Here is a 25,408-nt window from a genome sequence, read left to right as displayed (position 1 = left end):
ACCTAAATTAGCGCCCATTTCTTTATTAATTATAAAAAAAAACTGAATTTTTGGGTCAGTTATACTCAAAGCTAAACGCATGTCGGCAGTTGTGTAGATAAGCAAATGAAAATAAAGAAAAAGTTGCTTATGGAGTTTCCAAATGCGCGAGCGAAGCGAGCGCGAAATTTTTATCGGACCTAAACCAAATATTTTTGATCTGTTGACAAATGCAAAAATAAGGGCATGATATGTAGCTTCTGAATACGCGAGCGAAGCGAGCGCGAAATTTTTATCGGAGTTAAAACAATTACGTAAAATTTTGACCAAACGTACTTAATGTTTTGTTTGTTTACAAATGCAAAAATAAGGGCCATAATATAGTTTCTGAATACGCGAGCGAAGCGAGCGCGAAATGTTATCGCACTTCAACCAAATAATACGTAAAATTTAGCCCAAACGTACTGAACTTTTTGTTTGTTGACAAATGCCAAAATAAGGGCATATAGTTTCTGAATACGCGAGCGAAGCGAGCGCGAATTTTTTATCGGACTTCAACCAAATATTAAGTAAAATTTAACCCAAACGTACTTAACTTTTTGTTTATTGACAAATGCAAAAATAAGGGCATACAGTTTCTGAATACGCGAGCGAAGCGAGCGCGAAATTTTAATTATTTTTTAAAACTCAAAACCAAAATTACGTAAAATGTAGCCCAAACATACATTTTCACGAAAGGGGGGACTAGGTTCGACACACCCGATATACGTCCATGCGAAAACCCCCGCTCGCAATTATAAGTCGATAAAAATTAAGTTAGATAACGTATAGCAACGTCGCGGACCACTTGGAATGCCTCCAGGGACCACCAGTGGTCCGCGGACCACCGGTTAAGAACCACTGCTTTAAAGACTTTTGCAGTTTTTTCGTAAATAAGAAAGTAATCCGTAATAGCATTGGTACGAGAATAGCTCCTTGGTGTACCCCCGTAAGAATAGCTACAGCGTATGATTGTTGATCTTTTGGAATTCATTGCTCTTGTTAATTATTGTAACTTATAGGTTATTTCTCAAAAGTATTACTTTCAAAAAGTCCCCTTCTAATAATAATAAAAAAAAAACTATAAAGAGGCTGTGATGTTATCAAAAGCCTTATTTAAATCTACCTTAAATCTTAATCGTTAATGTTCTGCTATTGTCACTTCGTGTAATCGTAAAAGATGGCCGGACTACAGCCTTTATTGCTTCGTCTACAGGAATATATTCCTGTCATCATTATGCTCATGTATTTAAATGGTCCTACACGTTACCGATATTTATCTAGCAAGTGCCAGTAAGGAAAACCAGTACCATAAGTTGTTTGCTTAGAGAGCAACGGGTCAATGGCAAATACTTGTTTATATGTATTAATAAAAGGCGTAACCCGAGCCCTAAGCTTCTCTCCTACACGTTTTATGAAGTTGATTACTTAGTGAAAGTCGAAGTGCTTGGATATGTACTTAGGTAGCACCGACGAATGGGTATAATTAGGAGGTGAAAGTTTACTGCGAAGCCTATTCCCTTTGCATTGCAAAACAAAGGAGAACACTTACAGATGAACTTACCAACTTTCTTATTTACAATAAAAGAATACTAAACGTTAAGAAGGCTACTGAATCCCGAGATCTTCCAATGTAAGAAACATACCGTAATTTATAACAAATATTCATAGCAATACGTACTACATAATTAAACACCTGATGCCAATATTAAAGCTGTTTTAAATCAATCTGACGTGAAATATAGGACTTAATAACACCATTTCTTAGTTAATATCCCCGGTAAGAGCACAGTAACGGTCGCGTTCGGTTAACGTTACCATATAGGCGGTAATTGTTAATTCGACACAGTTCTGTGCATAAATCACATCTAGTTGCAGCCAGAGAGGCGAATCTGTACAATTTATTATACATTACCGTACGCAATCCCCGGCCCGTGTACGAACACACCGCTTCGTCGCATTCAAAACACAGGAAGCGATTCTAGATCGCAAATTCAATGTCATTAGTGTCCGCTACGAAACATTTCAAACTAGTCGATGGACTGGGTAATATCCTCCCAGTATTTGTTATACTCTTACACATTTGAATATACTAACGTAATACCTGCTTATGAAATATCCACTATTTATTGCGGTTCGACATTTTGAAGTCTTATTTCCTTCGGTTTGAGTAAATAATGATCTTCGCTAGCTTTTACTGTCATATGAATACATTCTGAATGCTTTACTGATTGCCTTTCCTATAATTACTTATACATTAAGCATCACTAACAATGAAAAGTAGGAGCATTATCATTTTCTATCATGAAAATGTGTCAGACGTAGCCGGCACAATGGTAAAAAGGTTGTTAGCGAAAAATTTAAGGCTTCAGCCTTGTAATTGCAGCGTTGTTTTGAATTGCGATTCAGTCAGCTGTCGGCACATGCGGACAAAGCACGCGCGTCGTGCGCGCAGGCCGCTTCGCCTCCGCCGCGCTTTTCGCGCGTATCCAAATAATTCCGAGCGATTTTAACGTCGGCTCTTTTGTTATTTACGCAAAAAATATTTCGTGGTATTACTGTTAATTGTGTTTTTGTGTGCTTTTATCTATATAGTGAATAGTTTGCGAGTGTTGCGCGATTACGATCTGATCAATCACTGCATTGTGTGGTATCGCATTGTGTTGCTAACTACCCGCCAATCTGTCAGTTGATCGACCTAAGTGATGCGTGTAATCGAAAGCACTAATTAACGAATCTGTGTCAAAGGTGTTGTTGTGTGGATGAAACGGAAGTGTTTGGACGTTAGAACTTGTTCTATTGGACGGAGGTAAGTCGGGCAACGTGTTATTGATTGGACATAATAAATGACTATGTTTTACTATCAGAAACGTGTTGGTCGCATAATACGTCCACAAACGAGTTATCTAAGATTTAATTTAAATTTTTGTCGAATAGGGTTAAGAAAAAGTTGTAACAGATTCAAACTATCGATGCTTTTTATAATATTTTTAAACAAATTTATTTAACGAGTAGAAAGAAAAACACAAACCAACTGTAATAATAGGTTTATGACAATAGCCTTTCAGGTCTCGTCGTAACCGTAACGCGCAAAAATGAATCGATCATTCATATAGTATTTATCTAAACATGTATTGTTATTTTATTATTTAATAAAAGATTTATGCAATCAAAACTTTCTCCACTTTTCTTACATCATTTTCTAGGATTATTGGCTCTGACTAATATTGCCAATTTTGCTTAAAAAATTTCTTCTACCCACAGAATGGGTGTGGGTTCGGTTCTCAAATCAAGCATTAATATCAGTTTTGGGTGGGTACCTCTTGATTTTTTCCCGAAGAGATTTCTAAAAGGAGCAGAGGCTACACAATATTCTTATCTCCTCTACAAATTGCAAAAATGTTGTTACTTTTGCAAAAAGTTAAAATAGCATTTCTGAATATTTATTTAAAAAAAAGTCGTGGTGGCCTATTGGGTAAACGACCAACCTCTCAAGTATGAGGGCGCGGGTTCGATCCCAGGTCAGGCAAGTACCAATGCAACTTTTCTAAGTTTGTATGTACTTTCTAAGTATATCTTAGACACCATTGCCTGTGTTTCGGATGGCACGTTAAACTGTAGGTCCCAGCTGTCATTGAACATCCTTGGCAGTCGTTACGGGTAGTCAGAAGCCAGTAAGTCTGACACCAGTTTAACCAAGGGGTATCGGGTTGCCCGGGTAACTGGGTTGAGGAGGTCAGATAGGCAGTCGCTTCTTGTAAAGCACTGGTACTCAGCTGAATCCGGTTAGACTGGAAGCCGACCCCAACATGATTGGGAAAAAGGCTCGGAGGATGAGCATTTCTGAATATTTGTTACACTGAACTTTGCGAAATTTCACTTAGATCCATTTACTCTACGACCAAGATTTTCAGTCGTAACTGTTTAATTAAGCCATTTTCTTCCAAGGACGCTAGGGACTAGACACTAATTATCTTTTTCAGTATATGCCGAAGGCGTACCTTCGTGCTAAGATAAGCTCGAGAAAATGTTTGGAATACGAAACTGAAATAACTAGACGTCCTTACCTACTGTTACGATTCTCACAGGATAACATTTTCTGGGCTAATTAAAAGTAAATGTACCTGCTTACTTTATTACGAGCTATTCTTCAGAGATTTTAATCTTAAGTTTCCAATGTCCTTGTGGTTACTGCGACGTAGATATAACTCGTCATGGTGTTTTCGTCTGTCAGTGCCTTAGCATTGAAGGTTTTCGGTTTCTGAGTCACCGTCAACTTGCAGAACGAATTCCGAATTGGTCCCGCCCGAGTTCCCGCGACCTTCGACTACGTATCGTTGCAGAATCGAATCGTCTCGTGGTAACTGTAAAACTAGTTTGGCTGTCGAGCGTTTCTGTAATAGGTTCGGACGCGTTCCGCACACTTTGTAGTTTTTCTTCACTTTTTCCCAAGTACGTAAGTAAGTAGGTACTCGTGTAGGTAGATAAGAGGGATGGCTTTTAGATTTTTTGAGAATAGATTAAATTTTGTTTATTTTGAATAAAAAACTGGTTACTTCGGGAAAAGTAGTTCCATTTTCGCATTCAGATAGAAGAAAGGGTGAAACAAGGTGGAAGATAATGTTTCTACCGAGAGTGGTAGGTCTACGGAGATCCTATAAAATACTGAGTCATAGGACGTACATTTTTTTACTACGCAATAACTCTTTGCGTTTACCTATACATATGTGGGTGCATATTATGAAAACATCTTTCGCTATTGATTCCAAGGAGACAGATTCGGGAGATGAGCGAAAGATTGGTGCGTAAACACTTGCAACCAAAGTCAAAAATGATATCACCCATCTTTTCCGATCCTAGGATAAATATTGGAACCCACTCGAATCGGTTACAGAAAACACGCGAAAGATCAACGAACTGTGAAGTTATTTTGTAGGTGTACCTACTTGTGCACATTATTCTGTCGTCGTTGCGGTGTCGGGTGCGATGAACCAATATCATTTGGTATCGGCAACTACGTCGCATAAATCTGTCCCATTGCGAATGCAACGCATGGGAATTTTCTAATAAGCAGCACGTTTCTGACTTTAGTTGCATGGTCAAAGCAAGTATCTTCAGACACTTTTAAATCGATTGTTTATGCTAGCTAGCGAGGAAGTGGGAGCGATAATATGCATGCAGTTTCTCTGAACATTTTATGTTCTTACAAATGTCGATAACAAAAATATGTATTGGCCTTTTGAAGTTTGATAAAAACCTATTCATATTGTAGAACTAAATGTGATTTATGGTGTATAATTATCGACATTTAGCGGCGGCTTACCTTCGTACGACATGATTTTACGTTATAAATGATTGTAAAAATATGATAATTTATCCAGAGTAGTAGTCGGATAGGTCTCAAAATGATTTTCATAGATAAATAAAATATTGATAGTAAACAAGGTGTAGCGTGGGCGTTTTAATGGTGTAGGCTTCGTGTCTCAGAGGCGCCTTTCAGGTTGGTTCTTCGGCAAACTTGGAGGTTCTTGCGACGTAGGAGACGCGAGTACTTGGCGGAAGCAAATATTGACAGTGCTCGTCGGTAGCACCGAGGTGACGAATCGTTTGGCGAAAATAAAATATTTCCCACTGTTGAGGAGTGCAGTATGTATTGCGTTATTTGTTCATGCATACAAGTTCGATACACATCTATCGATACGTATCGTGCACAATACTCACGTCTCTGCCTGTACTTCCGCATCTTTTTAATTGGACTTTATTAATTTGGTGCAGATTTTTGATCAAGGCCTAGGATCGTAGAGAGTTGAATGCACTTCCTTATGTGCTTTAATATTCTCCATGATATAATTGCAGCAATTTACCACTTAAAACGATACGGTTATTATGCATTTTATCGATTTTTCACGCTCAGTGACGATATGTAAAACTAAATTGTATTTGACGTGTATTTTTGTTCCACATTGAGTGTCGACAAGGCTGTACGAGGGTCAAGGTTACTTGGACTTACAAATTGTACATCATTCTTTTGACACGAGATGGACGCATGTCAGAAACTCAAAACCGTTGTGAGGCACGCATGACTGTGTGTAGGTTCAAACCTACATACTCGTAGGTATGATACTGAATGAAAAGTTAGTTTGGCCAAGTATTTCTAAGTGGCCACTTAAAGTTTGATTGATATGAATATTTTTTCATGAAGGAACAATTGAGCAAAATTAATTACCTCATATATTTGTTCGTGTAAATAGTTCAAGACAAAGAAAGATTAGCGGCAAGTCCTAATCCGCCAGCCTTTACTATTCGAAAACATGCAGTGATGATGTGTTAAAAGTCTATGTATATTTAACTGTATCGCCATAGCTATCGTGCAGCTATACATGAGACATAAAGTTCAGTTCAATATCGAAGTCAGTTTTGAAACTCGGTCGTAAGTGGCATGAGAGTTGTTAAATGACGCTCAGCTTCAGTTTGTCCCTATTCTGTTTTAGCTTTGACTCCCAACTCAAAACTTGGCGCAATAATTGCGTCAACTTTTGTTTTATGTTTGTTTTACCTGAAGTTTATTGGCGGTTTGGTGGTATTGATGATTTTAGCAAGGAGTGTTGGGACAGTCGAAACAATGGGGCCCATTATTTTTCTTAAATAAAATAGGTCATACTTGTAGCAACGTGATTGCATTTTTAAATTAACTTTCAAGCAATTTTTAGTAAATTCGGTTGCTCGGTGGGCATGTACCTATGGATGTTTTTGTGGTTTCCATTACTTTTACTCAAAAAGGTTCTAATTAAATACCTTTTTAATTCAGAATAACACAGAAATAAGCTAAACCTTATGATTAGACTTTTTATTTTCACAAGTAGATCCTACATCAAAGATTACACGTGGCACAAGATTCGTTCAGACATAACTTAATGATGATAGAGTCTCCTCTTTGTAACAAACACACGTGTGTTCGTCTGTGTGTTCGTCTGTGTGTCGGTAGCTCGGTACATGTAGATTACTGTTCACGAGGGCGCCATATCTGGTGCTCGCGCCTCCGCCCGCGGCCAATTGAGAAATGTTTGAACAATATCTAGGTTTTGCGCTGTAGTGTTGTAGTTTTAATATTAAAAAATGTTGTCTCAGTTGTTATATACTGGTTTAGAAATAGCTAATTGGTGGGTACGAAAATATAACCTAGATACACATTATAAAACAGTGAAAATGCAAAAGAAAACTGGGATGCGTAAGTAGCGTTGCTAAATTGAAAGCTTTATCAAGAAAAATGAAAGAACAACTGAAGAAATCAAAAGATTTGAGAATTGTTCAATTCTCCATTAGTGGTCTTGTGAGAAGGTTATCAATGTTTAGTTCAAGGTTTGCGACGATGGGTAAAACTCAACATTGAAAATAATATTCATGAAGAAAAATAGCACAAGTTTCGAAACGGACACGTTCATATTATTTATCACAGTTGTTCGTACTCAGTTTTCTCTGATGATCATCATTTATCACAATCTGATGCAAGGATGAAAAGATCACGTTTAGTCCGATGATTACGGCGTGTACAGCTAAGAATAATTTGCAATCGTTAACAATAATATGAGACGCTGACTGCGAATAATTATTACAAATTAAACTCGATTTCACGCCCTTACAAGGTCTACAGTCGTAGTACATTCAACATTTTCAAAATAATTGCATACAAAACTTTTTTTTGTTAGGTAAACAAGGAATTAGAAATATCAAATTGTCAAGAATAGATTTCTATCCCAGCTTTCTTAGAAATAATTAGAATCAATACCTAGGTTAGGTATACACCGACAGTAAGTGCCTATATTTGCTCGTTAGAGCTCAGGCACATGTGGAAATATCAAAAGTATCTAATGCCTTATCAAACGATCTTATTAGAAGGCTAAAGGGAAACGCGATAAGCATCATACATACGTAGGCACACTCATTATGTTTTCTAGAGTCATGATATTCTGATATTCTGAAGCAGGAGCAACATTTCTGCCGGGTAAGTAATCCTCAGTAATTTATTCGAGACATCCCCCGGCAATTATGCTGTAATATTTAGATGTGCTTTAGGGTTCCGCGGGATCAAAGGAGGAATTATAAAATTTTGTTCATAATTATTTACGCCTCTTATTTTTAATGAAGTATATTTTTGAATTAATTTCTGTGTTGGCAATTAAGGCATTGTTGCTTAATTGAGAGTACCTACTGCTGTTCTGAATTATTGAATTCAAACATGATAAAGAAATAATAAACTACCTACCTTAGTAAAAAATCTTAACGACACTTTAAATCAATAGCGCACGCACATAGCTGAAAATTTAAACTTCCAACTGCAGGTTTGCACGTTGCTTATTGTTCGCGCGATCGATTCGCGCTTGTCCATTTTTTGTGCATAAAGTACGTCTCGCATTGGCGCGGTTGACCGACGTCAGATGATTGTTTTTCTCGATTTAGCCATCGATGGCAACCGCCGCAGCCAGCCAGTGCACCTGCCGTGTACCTGGGAATAATTTTACGCTTAATGAGTAGTCGATGAACGCATCCAATTATATACCATTGCTACTGCTGTGATGTAATTGCTCTGCTTCATTGTTGTATTACGATTTTATTGACCATGTTTTATCTTAATACACGCAATTAATGTAGATCTAGTAATCCAGTTTATGTTAATAATTTTGTACGCTATAATATTTTGTTATTGTTGTGTAAATAATACTGGAAAGCGTTGATAAGTCTAGCCAGCTCGGTGCTCGGAGCGCGTTCCGAGATCACTCACCTTTTACCTAGTTACCTACCTACTCGCATTTCATGTATTGTGGTGCGCGGGCGCAGGCAACAGCGGAACTTCCGATATCCATGTCTTTCGACAGACTAACGCTTGAAAAATAATAGATATTAAATCGTGTCAAACGCCCTTCTATTTGAGGCGAATCTTTGTTTCAGATCTACTAGCTAAAGTTCATAACTTTAATTTAGTAAGGTATAGATAATTCGATTATTCCATCTATTCTAATTTATTCGACGATTTTTGTGTTAATACCTATTTAACCTGTTGTTAAAATGCAATAAATGTACAAAATGCCCTTTATAGAACTACTTATCGCTTATTAAAAAAATATTTCATACAAAACAGCAACTAATATTATTATAAACATAGTGAGTCAGGCTTTTAAAGCCGGTGATAGCTAAGTACTAAGTAATTAGTATATCAACAAGGAGCGCGCTTGACACGCGAAGCCTTCACTCCACTAGAGTCAATGCCTCCTAGACACACTGCCTACGCGCCGGGGAAATTATTTCGAACCGTGTAGCTAGGATAATACTAAACGAACCCATTATGTATTCACTTTATTGTTTTCTGTATACGTACCAAGAGGTTGCGAATTTGAATAAGTGGTTAGTACAATCATATCTCCTTCCTAGAATTGGTTCGTATTTTTGCCACTTAGGACTGATTTTATCTTCGTTCGTGTGAATTTGTTCAAGTTATGACTGAAAATAAGTTCCGTATGGAGGTTACAGCAATAGGCTCACATACTTTTGGAAGATTATGGAGCATATAAACTATTATCCATCCTTTTGAGGAAGACAAGCGTGATGCGACGAGTATGTTGTTCTTGATACGATTTGGCCGATCGTGTCGGCTCTACGGCCGACAAAGCTCTGAATAGCGCGTCAAATTTACATTCATCGCTCCAAGTCAGCATTGCCCTTAAGAAGTGAAAGTATGCGACCGCTACGGGCGAGGCGATACCATCTCCCCTCATTAACGTCCTCACGCTCCATCTAATGAGCATCGCGACACTTCGCCGCGAAACGCCCATTGTTGCACTTTGCCTCACTTGAGGGTTTAATTACGTGAACTGATGACCTCCGAGCCACACTGATGCTGTTCTATTGTGACACTTTAGTGCTTTCAAACCACTTCACCGTGGAGACAGGAAATTCGCAATTTAAAACTCTGTTTAAATAGCCATTGAGTTGAAAACTATTTTTCAGTATTTTGCTGAATCATTTTGAAAAAAATCTGGTTGATAATTCGCATAAATGATCTGACTTTCAATATTATAAAGTTCGTTACCCTTTAGCTGTATAAGCATTTGTTGCATAAGACCTCGTAACACTAACAAGTCTTTCAACAATAAGATGATACCTCCATCAAGTGTCTTAATAAAATCCGTCATCTTTATTCATAACTACCGCGCATGTTCATGAATACTTAGGTGTACGGACGCTTCATACTTCAGTCATAAAAATTCTATTTTCAGGCCGGGTATGCTAGTTGCTGGTCGACAATGCATGCATGCACATGACGAATGCTACATAATGTTTATGTATTCTTGAGCGCAGATCGTGCTGAACATATAGTTAATGTTTTACTCAATTTCCTGGTCGAAATTTTCTGTGCTTCCGGTGTTTTGGTGTTCTAGTCAACATTGCACGAGACTTTATGCTCTGCTTTATGTATCGACTGCTGGTTCCTTTAAAGTAGGTACGTTTTATGGTTCTGGGTTGTTATATCCATATGTCTCGAGCAATCATCAAGTATTCCTGTAGTTTATATTGTATTTGTTATAATTTGAACTTCGAATGACTCGTACCTGAATTCGCACAAATGAAGTCATCTATTGTCGAGGTGTTCCAAATTCGAATTTAATTTAATAACTTTGTTCAATTACTTTTAATGGTAGCAATATCAATAACAAATAGGGATAGTTTTGACTATTTCCTTTTATTTTTTGTTCGAGCATCGCGTGCTCTCTTCAACAGCTGTATACCGTTGTTTTATTAATTATTAACTGTAACTCGAGTAGTTTAGAGGTCAACGACTCGAGCTTGTGTACCTAGCCATTATATTTTTATGTGTAACCAATTGATTTAGCAAAGCTTCCATTACTAACATCGTTAAGTATAATAGGGGAGTATCGTGTTATTTTATTAATCTCAACACGTATTTATACTAAACGTTTGAATCGTTAACTCTATATGATTTTAATAGATTTATTGGATAAATAATTGACATGAAAAGCCAATATCAAAGTATTGTGTACATAAGTACAATTATAAGTTATTATGATCGAAGTTTTATCGTTGGAACGTGTGCGCTAATTGCCAATATTGTACAAACGATAAAAGTGGTTTTGAGATCATTAAAACGTAAGATTTGCGTTTGGAACTATGACTTTCGACCACATTATGGTGTTGCCTGACCAACCTACGGTCAAATGAGATGTTATTAAGTAAAAAGATCAAAGAGATATTTCGCATAAAAATAAAATATAGTGAGTAAAATATTTTATTGTCCGTCATCATTTGCATAAATTGTAATAGATGGCCTGACTGCCTATTTTCAGTTCAGTAACACAATGTTCTGGTAAAAGATAGCTGTCGCATCAGGTTCCCAAATCCTTATCTATACGTCTCAGATTAATACAAGCTGAGGAAAAATATCTTTCCACATAAAGGACTTATTTAAAACAGTTTGAAGTAATTAGTTTACCCAATAGAGTGTTCTGTGTAATAGTGCGTGAATAACATATGTGTACAGACGTTATTTACGTAATTACACTGCTGCTTTATGTGCAGGGGCTATTGTTTATAAGAGGGGAAAGTAATGACCTACCATTTTATGTGAAAACTTGAAGTTAAGATCGAATATTTCTGCAACAAGGTTGGAATTAAATTATTTTATTACTTTACTTAACAGTACCTATAAAATCTAAGTCGTTTACACTTATTTACCTATAGGTATAGGTCCTAACGCTAAGTTATAATGTACAATAACTATGTTGCATTTAAGTAGGTTATAAAAATAAATGTATGCAATGCAAGATTTATATCCATGTCGAGTTGGGAATGAAAGGGAATATAGATTGTATCACCTGTTTATAATGCCAGCTGTGGGAAACGGGTTACAGTTGTAAACGATGGGCTTGTAATCTATAACTCGCATACTTCTGTCGATGAATAAATATCGAGACTTGCATTAATCGGTATAGATTTAAATCGATAGCTGCATTAGTATCGAGTACATCTTGCGTGTCTTCGTAGGTCCTGCGACTTCTGAAGTGCCGATTTTCTCTACTATTGAGTTATTTGTATTACATACAGATAAGATCAAGGAATATAATCAATCTTTAAGAGACCGCCAGGGTTAAGTTATAAATATCTAAAATAAAAATAAAAAATTGTAACTTTACAGGTGCAAATACCAAACAGAACGTAAACATTTATCGAAACCATTAAAACACTATAAATTGTTTGTATTTCAAAAGAAAATCACTAACTTGCATAACATTCTCGGCCATAAATCGAAGAGAAACGCACGACTTTCAATTTTTTTGAGTCGTTAATTAAATGCTTTACTGAAAGATTTATTTCCCCATTGACCTACAAATAAAAGAGAACATGAATTGTGTCTGGTGTTTGTATTGTCAACGTTGGGAAATGGATTACCTACTGTGGGCTCGTAAGAGATCGATGGGAGAGACTTACTAGTGCACTACTGCAATTTATTTTAACTCCACCCATTTATGTTGGACACGGAACATACACATTAGGGCTTACCTGAAGACGTGAATAGTTTCTCTGATGATGTATACGATTGGTGCTACCGTTTTCCTTTAATTAAACTGAAAATTTTGTCGCTGTACCACGTACCACAAGTTCTTAGATTCCGTACTACGGATTATTGTAGGTCGTTTCATGTTATTCTTCTTAAGTTGATTATTTCATTTGACATCATTAGCATAACTTTATAAATGAGAACAACAACATAATCAAAACACGAATTCGAGTGTACCAAATTACATCATCACTACACCACGAACTTAGTAAGTAGTATCTAATCAAGCTTTCTCTACTCCCGATAGTTAAAATCTAAATCAAATGTACATATTACAACATCGGTAAACAATAGTGCTCATTCTATTGTCACAGAGCGCGTGGGTTTGACTAATGAACCGTGTTGGCTTACCATAAGTTCTTACTACGCGGCCATTTTTGTTTTGTAGGTACAATAACGTACATGTGGTCTGTCGTGAATTATGGTATGACGAACATAGTTATCAAATTGAGGTTAGCTTGCTTTTATTGATTGAATGTCGATGTTGTTTCGAGCGAAAGTAAAGGTTGTATTGGGCAACGAATAGGGAGTCGGCAATGTTATTTTGTATGATTTTGATAAGAAAATGTAGTAGCAACATTTTAGCAATCTATAAGTTATGATTCTGATGGCAAAATAAGTAACTTTTTCGTCGAAATGGTAAACTACAGAATTTATTAGATCAAGTTATTACCTCCCCATGTTCAGAGAAACGCAGGAACTCGTAGTAGTACCTTCTACCCACGTCGACCTACCACTGCCTACAACTTCTGATTCAGATAAATTTGATTATCCAGAGATACGGAAATGTCACGGGCTTCGTTTACCTATCAAAATGTTTTTGTGTTACCCCCTATAGAAATGTGAAGAGACATTAAAGGTAAGAACCTATTGAGAAAAGCAATCTTAGTTCACGATGCACCTTCCTGCATTTTGAATGAACTTTGGAACTTTAGAATGCGAAGTTCAATAATGGTCTTATAGTTTGGTGCGCGTTTTACAGAATCTTGATGAATAATGATGGAACATTTAAACGTTTTTCCTGATTGACGAAAAAGGTGATAAATGAATGGAACAGCTTATGGTCATAACTAGAGGCGTGAAAGGTTAAAGCATTTTTTTGCAATTGCCTTAAGTAACTTTTCAGCAAAAATATTGTTAACAATATAATTTATTCTTTTAAGTTGTGATGGCTATTCTAGAGGCACAATATATATATTTTGAAAAGGAAATGAGGTTTCCTTCAGTCTTCTCGTGGCGGCGCAGTCAAATGGAAAAGTTATGCATTTGACATTCTTAGAAATGGATGTTCATTCTTCTTTTTTTAGAAGTACAACAGAATAATGTTTTAAATTTTGTTGGTAGCTATAAAAATAATTAGTCAAGGTATTTCTTAGATTCGATAATTTTGTTATTATTTATTTAGAGGATTTTTAACTAAGATCAAGAGCAAATATTGTGTACCTCTCGTACTAAATATTGATGATTTAATTATTGTAAGTGTTTCTAATTCCGAACAGTTCATCAGGTATTACAGAAGTCATTAACCTATAGACAAGACAGATCATAAAACAAGCGCTAGTTGATTACCTAGAGTAGCCACAGACGTTACATGTTTATCGATGATTACCAAACGTCAAATAAAAACAAGACCTACTTACATATATCTTAACAAATGAGTTCGTACTAAAGTTTACGACTCGTTCGGAAATCGACAGGTTATGATCAAATATTGCGCATGCGTTCGAACGTTGCAGTTAATCATGATCGTAATGATGTGCACACTCGAGTAGAGAGGTAGGCTAGAACTGGTTTTGTACGGAACCGAAGGGTCTGCTTATAGTGGGAAGTCAACCGGAGAACCGGAACTATCGATGCAGTTATTAACACAGATGTTAGAGGAAAGTTCGTCACATCTCTAGTTTCAATTTAGAAGTCTCTTTGACTGTAAGTCAAGTGTATTGGTCCGAGTTCTCAGTTCGGTATGCTTGGAAGACCCTGCTAGGACTTAGCTTCGAAGTTAGATGACTGATACAGTCGAGTGAAATCGTGAAGTAGTCTACGATACATTTTAAGTATCGGGCAGGTATCTAAGCTTCTTCAAAAAAAGTCATGTGAAAATGGAAACCTTCCCCATTGTTTAAAAACAGTTCGAATGAACAAAGCTAAAAGAATAAACCGTGAACTTAATCGAGTTCTGGATAACGCACACGTTTAAGTTTCCATATCTATGGACTTGATATTGAAGGCAGAACAATAACCTCCCACGGAACTAGTGTCTCGCAAATCGTAGGCGGTTGATGGACTTGAATCGGTCTACTACGCGTTCATTCATAACACAGATGTAAAGCGTACTAGATAGGCAGGAATGCAAATTAAAAATGTTGCTATTCTATTTTTAAAGGACGTTCGTTTTGGAGACAGAATTTTGTATTTGCCTCTTCCATGAAGGCCAATTGATATATTTTTTTTTTTTATAAATTTTTAATGGCATGGCCCTCTAGCCTTTGTGCCAAGAAGGCCAATTGATTTAAAGAATTCCTACAGATTACACAACAACGATAGATTGTAAATGATCCTCATTTTAATGCGTTTGTGGCCTTGCAAATGAATAAATTACCTTTAGCAACTATAAATAAACGTGTACGAATTTTATTTCTAATAGATATTATGCTATCGAATAGACTAGATTAAGTACCCAACTTTTGATAAAACTAAAATGGGTCGCGTGGGGCCAAAGTTATAACTTCTGTTAAAAAGTTCAACGCAAAGAAGATTGAACTCGTAGTTATCAACAAGTAAAGATGTGACATTCTATTATCTCGGGGGTGACTCTCGAAGTTGTTTTAAAATTGAGAATTTTCCCACTGTTCAACTCTTTCCAATTCAACGGAAACAGCTGCCAGTGCAGATGTATGTAGTAGTTCGAAATGATACAAAAATACGCGCATTTTCTAACGGCGCAAAATGTTTTATACGGAATTCTTTTCACTCGTATAATGAGGCTCTCGGTTGCAGCTTAAATAAAACACACAGTAGAGCACTACACTGTATTTGAAAAAATATACTAAACGAAAATATGCGTGTCAAATACATAATGTACCTAAACGAACTAAACCTAAATATTACTTCGTGTTATGCAAATTACGAATAGCGTACCAAGAGTTATGTGTGTACATACTTATTGTAAGAATATAATGCAAACTCGAGAAACTTTGTCCAGTGTCGGAATATATTACAATAAATATTTGAGTCGACAATGAAACTTAACCAAGGGGCACTTAACATTGCTATGGGAAACAGTATAGTGACTAGGAAACCATATATCAGCAGAGATCGTAAACTCAACCCATGGCGAGTAGTGAAATCGACATTCAAAGCTGCCCATATAATTGGAATTTCCGAAAAAGGAATGTTAAAAGACGGTTCGCATATAATTATTGGATGGCAGACATAGTTTATTGATTTGTGTACTTAAATGTTATTTATTAGTTATAAACTTCATACAGCTGCATCTCTGTGTAGGTCTTCAATTACGGTTGTTCTGTTCGTATCTTCATCACGAGGTAAGTATGTGTTGGGTAAAAGGCTTAGTTAGTTTAAAGTAGTTGCGCATGCAAATGTTAAACAAGGGCGTTTTTCTGATGAGATAGCCTTCGATTGACAAAAATAATCAATTTCATAAAAATAATTAACTAGCCCACACTGCTAGCCCAACATTTGCTTAAGCAAAGTGGTCAACACAACATTTGTATGCACATTCTTCACCTAAAAGTAGGTGAGTAGTTACAAGAATTCTTTTGTAATTGTTAGACAAACAAATTTTAAGTCTTGTGACCTATATGAATAATGTTCGTAAAACACCTCCATATGCGTAGATACAATTAGCTTTGTATCTCATGTGGATTTATGTGATTCCGTTTGCTATGCAAATTAATCTGAGTATCGTCGATCGGTGTCACCGATTGACGATACTCAGATTAATGTTGATTTGAGTGCATCTGAATAATAGCTAGCGGGTTACGCCACTGCTCTCACGGTGTCAGCCGCGTATTTGTCAAATATCCGCCAGATAGGTAAACCCGTATTACAATCGAATTTAACCGCAAGCCTGTTTACGTACAACGATACAGCGGTGTACCCAATAGGGGTCTGTATAATCTCGGTATCTGTAATTGTGGTACACCAATACATGGCTAATGGACACACTCAGAGACATTTAATGGTTACTTAAGATGTTCCTTAGTGCAGAATTTCTATGAGAATCCGTCACTAGGGAGTGACATAAGTAATCATTAAATGTATCTGAGAGCGGGGGTCAGTATGTTTATGCGAGTAAGTGAAAGCTATCGCAAGTATTCGGAAGATTCTAAACACTTAGGATTCGTGGAAAACGTATTAGATCCTTACCTACAACACGACTGCAGTGGCCGAACATAGAAGAATAGATTCTCCAATGAGATTTTTCGAGTAAGACGATAGGATATACATAGGTAGAGGAAAGAAAAAGCTATTCTTACAGTCAGCCAGCCACGTAACTTTTCGTTAATTTTATGATATTTGGCTAAAAAAAAACTAAGAATTTGGCTACCGGTTGCTAATTGAATTATGATCTGTCTAATGCGTATCTTCCATATTTAGCATGGTTTCGGTGAATCTGAACACAATAGAACTAACATTAGGATTTAGTTCACAGCAATAAAGTCAATGACTTGTGAATAGGTGTTTTTTTCGAAGTCTTTTTGTTTCTGCAAGGTTAAAGATACTTATAACTTCGGTAGCTTGTAGCTTCAGTCATGTGTATTAAATTCCATTCGTTTTAAATAAACCTCTCATATCCTCAATAATAGTTTTGTTCATCAAAACAATTTAGACAGGTTATGTCATTAAGTTAGATCTAGCCATTGAAATCTATTAAAAATCTAAATTAACATAAAAAATTACATAGGTACAAAACGACAGTAAAACTTACCCCTATTTTCAAACTACGGTGCTCAAGCAGATTATCGGAAAGGAAGCCCATTCGCCCCTTCCGTCAACGCGTGAAGACATTATTATGTTTTCCTTCAGATGTCAAGGGGCAAGACCGGCCGGGTTGTATGTTACAGTCAGACGGATTATTTCATATTACGTACCTTTCTTTAAGGGCTTCAGCACGGCTTCACCAACTCGAAACGTAGGGGCGACCGTTTTTTTAAATTATTTTATTGCTGTTATCCTTTTGATTCTTTCTATTATTTTAATTCGTGCTATATTTAAACTGAAGTTTTCAGCTAAGTTAATCTTTATTGAAATTTAAACAAATAGTGTAGAAATACGAGTTTTATAAATGTCGCATTTCGTGCTGTCACAGTGTTACGAGCTCCAGTTTCTTAGTAAGCCTATTGAAAAATGTATTTCTTCATAATATTAGCTTTATCTTCTTTAATGTTATCGATGTTATCATTTTTGTACTCATCTACAGAAAATAAGTTGTAACGACATTCTTTTAAAGGTTTAATACTAAAACATTATCTAAGTGGCACTTTATTACATTGCCTGAGATTACTACAAAGTAAGTGACCAATAAAAATACATTTGTACGGCTTTCAAGCTCAAAAAGTACTTGCAATATAATAAAAAGGGCAGATTCACTTTAAAGGAATTCGATTCGGTCAGTAATTTTATATTAAATCTGACATACTCTTTTATCTTATTTATCTGTGGGTAATTTGTTTAATGTTCATGAATAAGCTGTTGTACAGCAAACATATTAAATACAAGTTTGCAATAAATACCAATCAGGTGTGTGAAATTCGATTGTATAAAGGACGAAGTCATAACTTCTCTAATATTATCGAACATGCAATAAAACATCTATCTAAATGTCAATATATTCGTCAGCACCGAAACCTACCTCGCTAACCGAGCCATAATGTTTTACGACTCCAACATTCTCTGTAAAGTCTACAAATAACATCTCATACATTTGTTCGAGTGACTGGCCATAAATTATGACAGCTAGGTAAATCCTTAGGCACGGAGGAAGGAAAGATAGCGGAGATGCCATAAGGAAGTTAAGGTAGGTCAAGCAACGAATGGTAGGCGTGATCAGTTACTTAATTGAACCTACGAGACGTTCGTGTTCGTGAAAGATGAAGTTGTCAAAGATTGGTTTGATTGATTCGTGATTTTATTTTAAAAATAATGGTTGGCTAAAAGGCGCGTGAGGGCTGTGCTAGAACCGTTCCTCGTCTCCGGAATATCCACATTTTGGCGCGCTACTTTCTTTGGACATTTTGCATTATGACAACTCCGTTAGTTCTTTTTTTCTCCATGTCCTTAGGCCATGCAAGCTAGCCATCGTTCACGTGCCTATGGAATAAAGACGCATTGCAATAGCAATTTGTCTGGTACGTGATACCACGCACAATCAATTTCCCGGCACGCGCCTATCAACCGTTCATAATAAAATGTTCGAATGAGAACAACCACGTTTTCATCGTACGTAAGTTGGAACGTATAGTTGCTAATACTTGGTACTGTTAGAATGGTAGCGAATTGTCGGAAATGTGTTAAATCGTGTACGGATTAGCGCCGTTTAGATACGTGTACAGAGAACAGTACAAGTTATGTAGGTACCTAGTTACTATCGGCGCTATGGTATGTTTATACTTCTCTTAATATCTGCTTTTGTAATAATGAAATGAGACCGCAAACAAACTAAATATACACCAGGTATGACTATTTACCGTAAAGGTAGGGAGGACCACACAAAAACAAATGCCGACACACGAACAAAAAACCGTAGGCCTTTATAAAAACCCACGTATCATACAATACTAGCTTCCGCATCTCAAGTATATGAGTCAAGAGAAATGTACAATGATATACCGCCATTGAACCGCGGTACTATAGCATATAATAGTATAGGATGTCGCATCTGAATAGATCAAAGTGAAATTGAGGGCGCGCGGAGGCGTTTCCGCGCTGTCTTATATTTCCTGCGAGGAGATAAATTTCCATTGAAAAGCCAGCACCTATTGCACTATAGAATGCATTAAATGCTCTGTATGTGGATAATGCGTTGCTAATGTGACGTAATTATTGAAAAGAGATTGACTATCATGTAGTGAAGTGTTTATTGCTCGCAGAGTGAAATGGCTAATAGATTTCAATTCCTGAGGAAATTGAAGTTTCTGATGTAGCGGTATCGACAAAAAGTTGATTTATTAAAAAAAAAAATGTATCACATCAAACTTACATTAAGTAAGTGCGTCATGATTTAAATGTGTTTCATTTAAATCATGACGACGACGTTTTAAAATGTAAAATACCTTGAAAATCTATTTTATACGAAATGGATTTTCAAGGTATTTTACATTGCATTGTACTAGAGCCTTTACTGTAATGACGAATCGAGTTAATATTCTGATAGGCTTCGATATTCTGCATACATTTGTCACAAGAACGCCAGAAATAATGTCTAGACTGTTTGATTTAGCATTGTAACTTTATACCATTAGACTGTAGTTAGGTACAGCCTCCGGCATCAAGGTTACAATCTTATACAGCATATATTTGGGTACATTAGACAGATATTAACTCTAATACCAAGTTCGATCGTACAAAAGTCAAGTTCATTACGCAAGTTCGTGCGTAAGTATTTTAATTTGGAAGTTACAAAGTTCTTAGGATTGCGTTATTACAAGGCATATTGTTTGCAGAAGAATTGAAAACGTGAGTTGACAGTACAATGGAGTAGTTTGAGTGAGATAGGATTGCCTTCTACCTGAATATGGCAGCGTTGCAATAGGCGTTGCAGTTTATGGCAATTTCTCTTTCGAAATGAAACTGCACGAAATTATCTAGGGCTACTGAAGTGGTGTCTGGATTGGTGGATGTTGTAATACTCAGTACCTACTACGAGTATAATTAGCTACAACTTAAGTAAAATAAAGATGCAGATTAAAAAAACGCGTTTAATAAAAATTTAATATGGACTCATGACATAACTTTTCAGAGTAATATCAAGTCCCTTCTTTACAGTAACATAAATTGACTATAAAATACTTGTAAGTAAATAGTTATATTATTTCTTATAGCGCAGACGAAAACGTAATCACAAAAGTATAACGCATACTGGTAAGTGCATCAAAAACGACGGATAATTGAAAGCACAATCACATAAAATTAAATGAACTTAAATGCGACGATCGTATCAGTCAGAAGGCATTAAAAGATTCAGTATTTCAACAGTATAATGTTACATTACACACGTAATCTCACTACGAAATAAATTAAGCATGCTCTCCATTACCGACTATGTAAGTAGCATTATCTTAATGTAAGTGCCACTTTGATAGCGTAGCTACTATCATAGTTATCAAAATGCTGTAAAATTAACGTTTAATGATCACTCTAGAAGCATTCATTCCATGTAGCTCAAGTCTACCGTTCGTAAAATATTATTATGATTGTAGCTTACATCAAATAAAATCCATTAAAGAGCTGTAACTATGAAAGGAATGGTATTTAACATAAAGCACATAGGATTATGGCTGTTGCTAGAAAATTATAGTAATGAAAGTTAGTTAGGTAAATGTTTTAGCTTCAAAATGAAACATTAACTAAGTATACTCACAGTATCAAGTTTTATTACTCAGTTCTCCTGTGGTGATGCCGCCAGTTGAAATGACAAGCTTCAGAAAGATGTAAGCATCGCGAAACATTACGTATTGTGTGTTTGTTGTGTGCCTCAAGTGATTCTCCAACCAGCGTCTTCGTGAGTGAACCGCCTTATTCTCACTATTACTCATCAATCATCAAAGCTTAACGCGTACTTCTGTCCAAGAAAGTAATAAGCAAACTTATTATATGAGCAAATAAGTTACTTATCATCATCACATAATCTCCACCCAATTTCCATGACATGTAATTTTGTACCTACCTAATAGATAAAGCCGCCGTCACTATCCGTACCACAGAATTACGGATGTACGAGTACCTAATAAACGCAATTACGGGGCCCTAAAAATAATTGTACACGGCACGTAAAATAGCTCCGTCGGACATTCACATCTCGCACAAAAGAGCTGTTAGAAATCGGCTTTTCATCGGAGGTCAACGACCCGCGACTGTTCAGGATATGCACATAGACAAAACGTAGCGCGACAAAGCCTGGCGTATCTCCGTCGCGTCGGGCCCGCTAAATACTACGCACTCTTTTTACAGAGTGTCGACTTACGTGTGTCGTATGACAAAACCGCAGCCGGTGTCGGGACTCGCAGTGATGCGACGAGTGCGGTGTCGATGTCACATCGCAAAATGTCACGCTCCATAATACAGTTTCCATCTCATTGCGCTACGTTGTTACCGATATTATTCTTTTGACACTGTTGATACTCTTATGTTGCTACGTTTTTTACCTTCGTCTGCGTTCGTAAAAGGTGCTTACATTTAAGTGCGTCTGAAAGTTTTTTCGCGTCTGCAAATAAAATGGATAGGTACATACTTAGGTAGTACGTGCATATTAAAATGTATAACCTGACACCAATAAAGTCTTATATTACGTGTATTTTGCGTCATCATAACATGTATGTAATATCATATTAGATCGTAATGGGCGATTTTGAAGTAGACCAACAAGTTAAACGAAGTTGAATAACAAGATTAACTTCCCATCAGAATAATCCGTTTACTTAAGAACTTTATTAATACTAGCTACTTTACTTACCTGTGTGCTTCGCATAGTATATTAAGATGTTTCCATGTTAATAAGGAATGCACGTACGTTGAAGTTGTCAATCTTACTATCTTAGCGGAGCGTGGTTTACTCATGCAAGATTATTCTGAAAATATTCGAAGCTAGGTATACCTAAATAAATATTTTGAGGTTAAATAAAATTGATATTCAGGAAGGGGTTTTAATGGTGAATATTTTAGCCGAAACATAAATAAACATGGGATAGGTAACAAATACAGAATCCATTTTTGAGAGTATGTTTTAATCCGGAAATGAAAAATGTGAAAAGTGTATGGCATCGCTAATCCGGGTTTACGCATGTTAAAATTCCAAACTTTTTACGTCGGACGTTAGAAGTGAATATTTCAAATTGTAAAAAAAATATTTTACCAAAATACAAAATCATTTGAAAGGGTGAGAGAAGATAGCTAATTGTTTAATCAAAATAAAAGTACCTGTGTACCGTTAAAATTAGAAACAGAGTACCAATCGAATCAGGAATTGATAATTTAAGAAAAGTTTTACAATAAATTCTAGGCTATGATTAGGCATTATTAGGCCTATGATTAGCCATTTATCGATTTATTGAAAGAACTTTCAAATTTTATTACTTCTGGTAAGTCGGTGGTTAGTCGGAAAGTGTTGAAGTAAGTAGACCGTGGCCGCTTATGTCACTTGATCCTAAGCTTAGTAATGGCTCAGCATCGAAGTGCCAGTGCCGATTACCGATATCCAAATCCAGAAATGTTAATCGCTAACTATCGCACCTCATAAATCTATCCGATTATTTTATATTTTATAAGTAAAATTGGTTAGGTTATAAATGCCGTAACAGTAGAGCTATCTAAATTATGAGTCTTGTATTAATTAATAGGTTGTTGCAAAATTAACTAACAATTTTATTCAGTAGAACATCGTGATATTTGTAAGAATTCAAGTCACATGCGTATGAATCAATGCCTTTATGAAATCTATTGATGACAATATTAGCAAAGTCTGATAGCATGTGAAACGGGATGAGTCAGTCAATATTTATTGAGTTGCTCTGACTTTCAGTTAATATTTCAGTAATTTTCGTGAAAACCACGAATCATGAATATGCTGGTATCGGAATATGCGGATAATGTTGATTTAGCGTAAACTATAAATATCTATGTGATGTGACTAGTACGCAAATGAATTCGCGTGCACTAATACAGCTTATTCAAATGGCGAATATCATGACTAGTGACTCTAATATACAGACTAATTTGTTTATCAATGAGCTCCAAATATCAGTAATTATATTCCACTGTGCCATGGACAATAGTACTTAATTTCGATTTATTTTAATATGTTGTGTATCAAAAATATATATTAAATAATTCAATAACGAATATTGTATCAGAATAGGTATGCAATTTCTTGATAACATACTACGAGTATATACCGCAAGTTCGGGACCCCGAACAAGCTAAGTTCTGGTGGAACGTCTCAAGTGTCACGTTCACGCGATTAGAAACTATATATTGAAGTTATTAAAGTTTAGTTTTCCTTATTTTCCATGGAAAACGATGTTTGTATAATGTGTTCTGTTTGACTTTACGGCTGTCACAAACAAACCAAGTTTCGACATTTGCAGTGGTCGACGATTTTATTTGTATCGTGTGCGTATCATATTAATTAGTTCTGTCAACCTCTCTAATTGTTGAGGAAAACAACGAAATCTACTGCGATCCTTGACCGATTGAAACATCGATAACTCGCAAATGTCTTTTTAACATTGACTTTTAAGACATAAGTACTTACTTATTATATTTTTTACGCCATCGCACAAAAATAGCCATCGGGTCTGCGGATTGCGTTAAAATGTTTATAAAAACAGTTGAGCTGGCAATTTAAAAACAGTTGAAATGTTTAATACTCCCATTGTTGGCCAAGTTTTTTCAATTAAGTCTCACGATAATATTTTTATATTCAGATTACGAGCACTAAGTTGCTCGCCTTGATGATGCTACTTAAATAGTAATTACGAGTGTTTTTACGTATTTCGCAGAGTTGCCAACCGCAGCACTGTCCGTACCGGTGGTAATCCGATATCGGCGGGTTCGGCTGTAAGAGACACTGGCCATCGATCCACTGGCCTCCTTGACTACCCGCCGTTCTCCAGTTTTACTTCATTTCAACAACTTTTTGTACGTATTGACAAATCATGTTTTATGCGAGTGACAAAGCCGGCCTATAATTTTGCAATGAAAGTAATTTAACACTGTCAATGATTTAATTTACGCCTACAGAGCAGTTAATTTGAAGCGATGCCGGCTTTAAATTGATAGATTAAATACAATGATTTCGATATTAAGTTAGTCGATGCCGATGCTCTTTTTGTGACGGTTCACCATTCACATTTTGGCGTTGCTCAAACGTATCCGACAATAAGTTATTTTAAGCGTGTAGGTGAGAAACAATTTAACAAAAGCTTAAGGTTTTCCCCAGTTTCATTAATATATAAAACGTACCTTTTCATTCATGTGTTTGCAGTCTCATTATGCGCTGGTATCCTAACATTACATACGTGTAACGGGTCTGCGACGCCCGCCGTCCGAGATAAATGGAAACAAAACGTGTGACGCGGATACACTGAGAATCCGCTCCATTGTTCTACAAGGGAGACAACTGATACTTATGTAGATATAGTACTTAGTAGAAAAAACTTAAACTAACCCTGCGATTCGATTCTGATACTAAATCCCTATATATTGAGGAATGGTTTGTCAACTTTATTTTCTTTCACGACCTGACTGAGTCTCGTCGACTTAAGAATGCAAATACAAATGAATCACTTTTGGTTATGTGTTACAATATATATAACTTATGTACATCTTACCAAATTCTTTTGTTAATATTTTGTAGAGTTTTGCAATTCAACGGTAAATGTACCTATTAAGTCTCTACTGTGTTGCTCCTATTGAAGCTTTTATTTAACTAAGTTTTTTTCTAAGATACGTCGTTAGGTGTAAAAGTCACTAGAGCATGGGGTGGCGACAGAGGTGGTCAACTAAACGGAATGATATAGTGAA

The 25,408-nt window shown here is 36.2% G+C and overlaps 1 protein-coding gene across 3 annotated transcripts in view; it reads left to right on the top strand.

Moving 5' to 3' along the window:
- Positions 1–883: 883 nt before the first annotated feature.
- The window catches only part of LOC124636137 (apoptosis-stimulating of p53 protein 1), a 243,615-nt gene continuing 219,090 nt past the window's right edge, over positions 884–25,408 (top strand). For all 3 annotated transcript variants that reach the window (XM_047172068.1, XM_047172067.1, XM_047172066.1), the window contains exon 1: positions 884–2,827. The gene's annotated coding sequence lies outside the window, so the exon portion shown is untranslated. The remainder of the gene's footprint in view (positions 2,828–25,408) is intronic.

This window comes from Helicoverpa zea, chromosome 14, assembly GCF_022581195.2.
Source record: "Helicoverpa zea isolate HzStark_Cry1AcR chromosome 14, ilHelZeax1.1, whole genome shotgun sequence".
NCBI lineage: Eukaryota > Metazoa > Arthropoda > Insecta > Lepidoptera > Noctuidae > Helicoverpa > Helicoverpa zea.
This window is presented reverse-complemented; position numbering and strand designations above follow the sequence as displayed.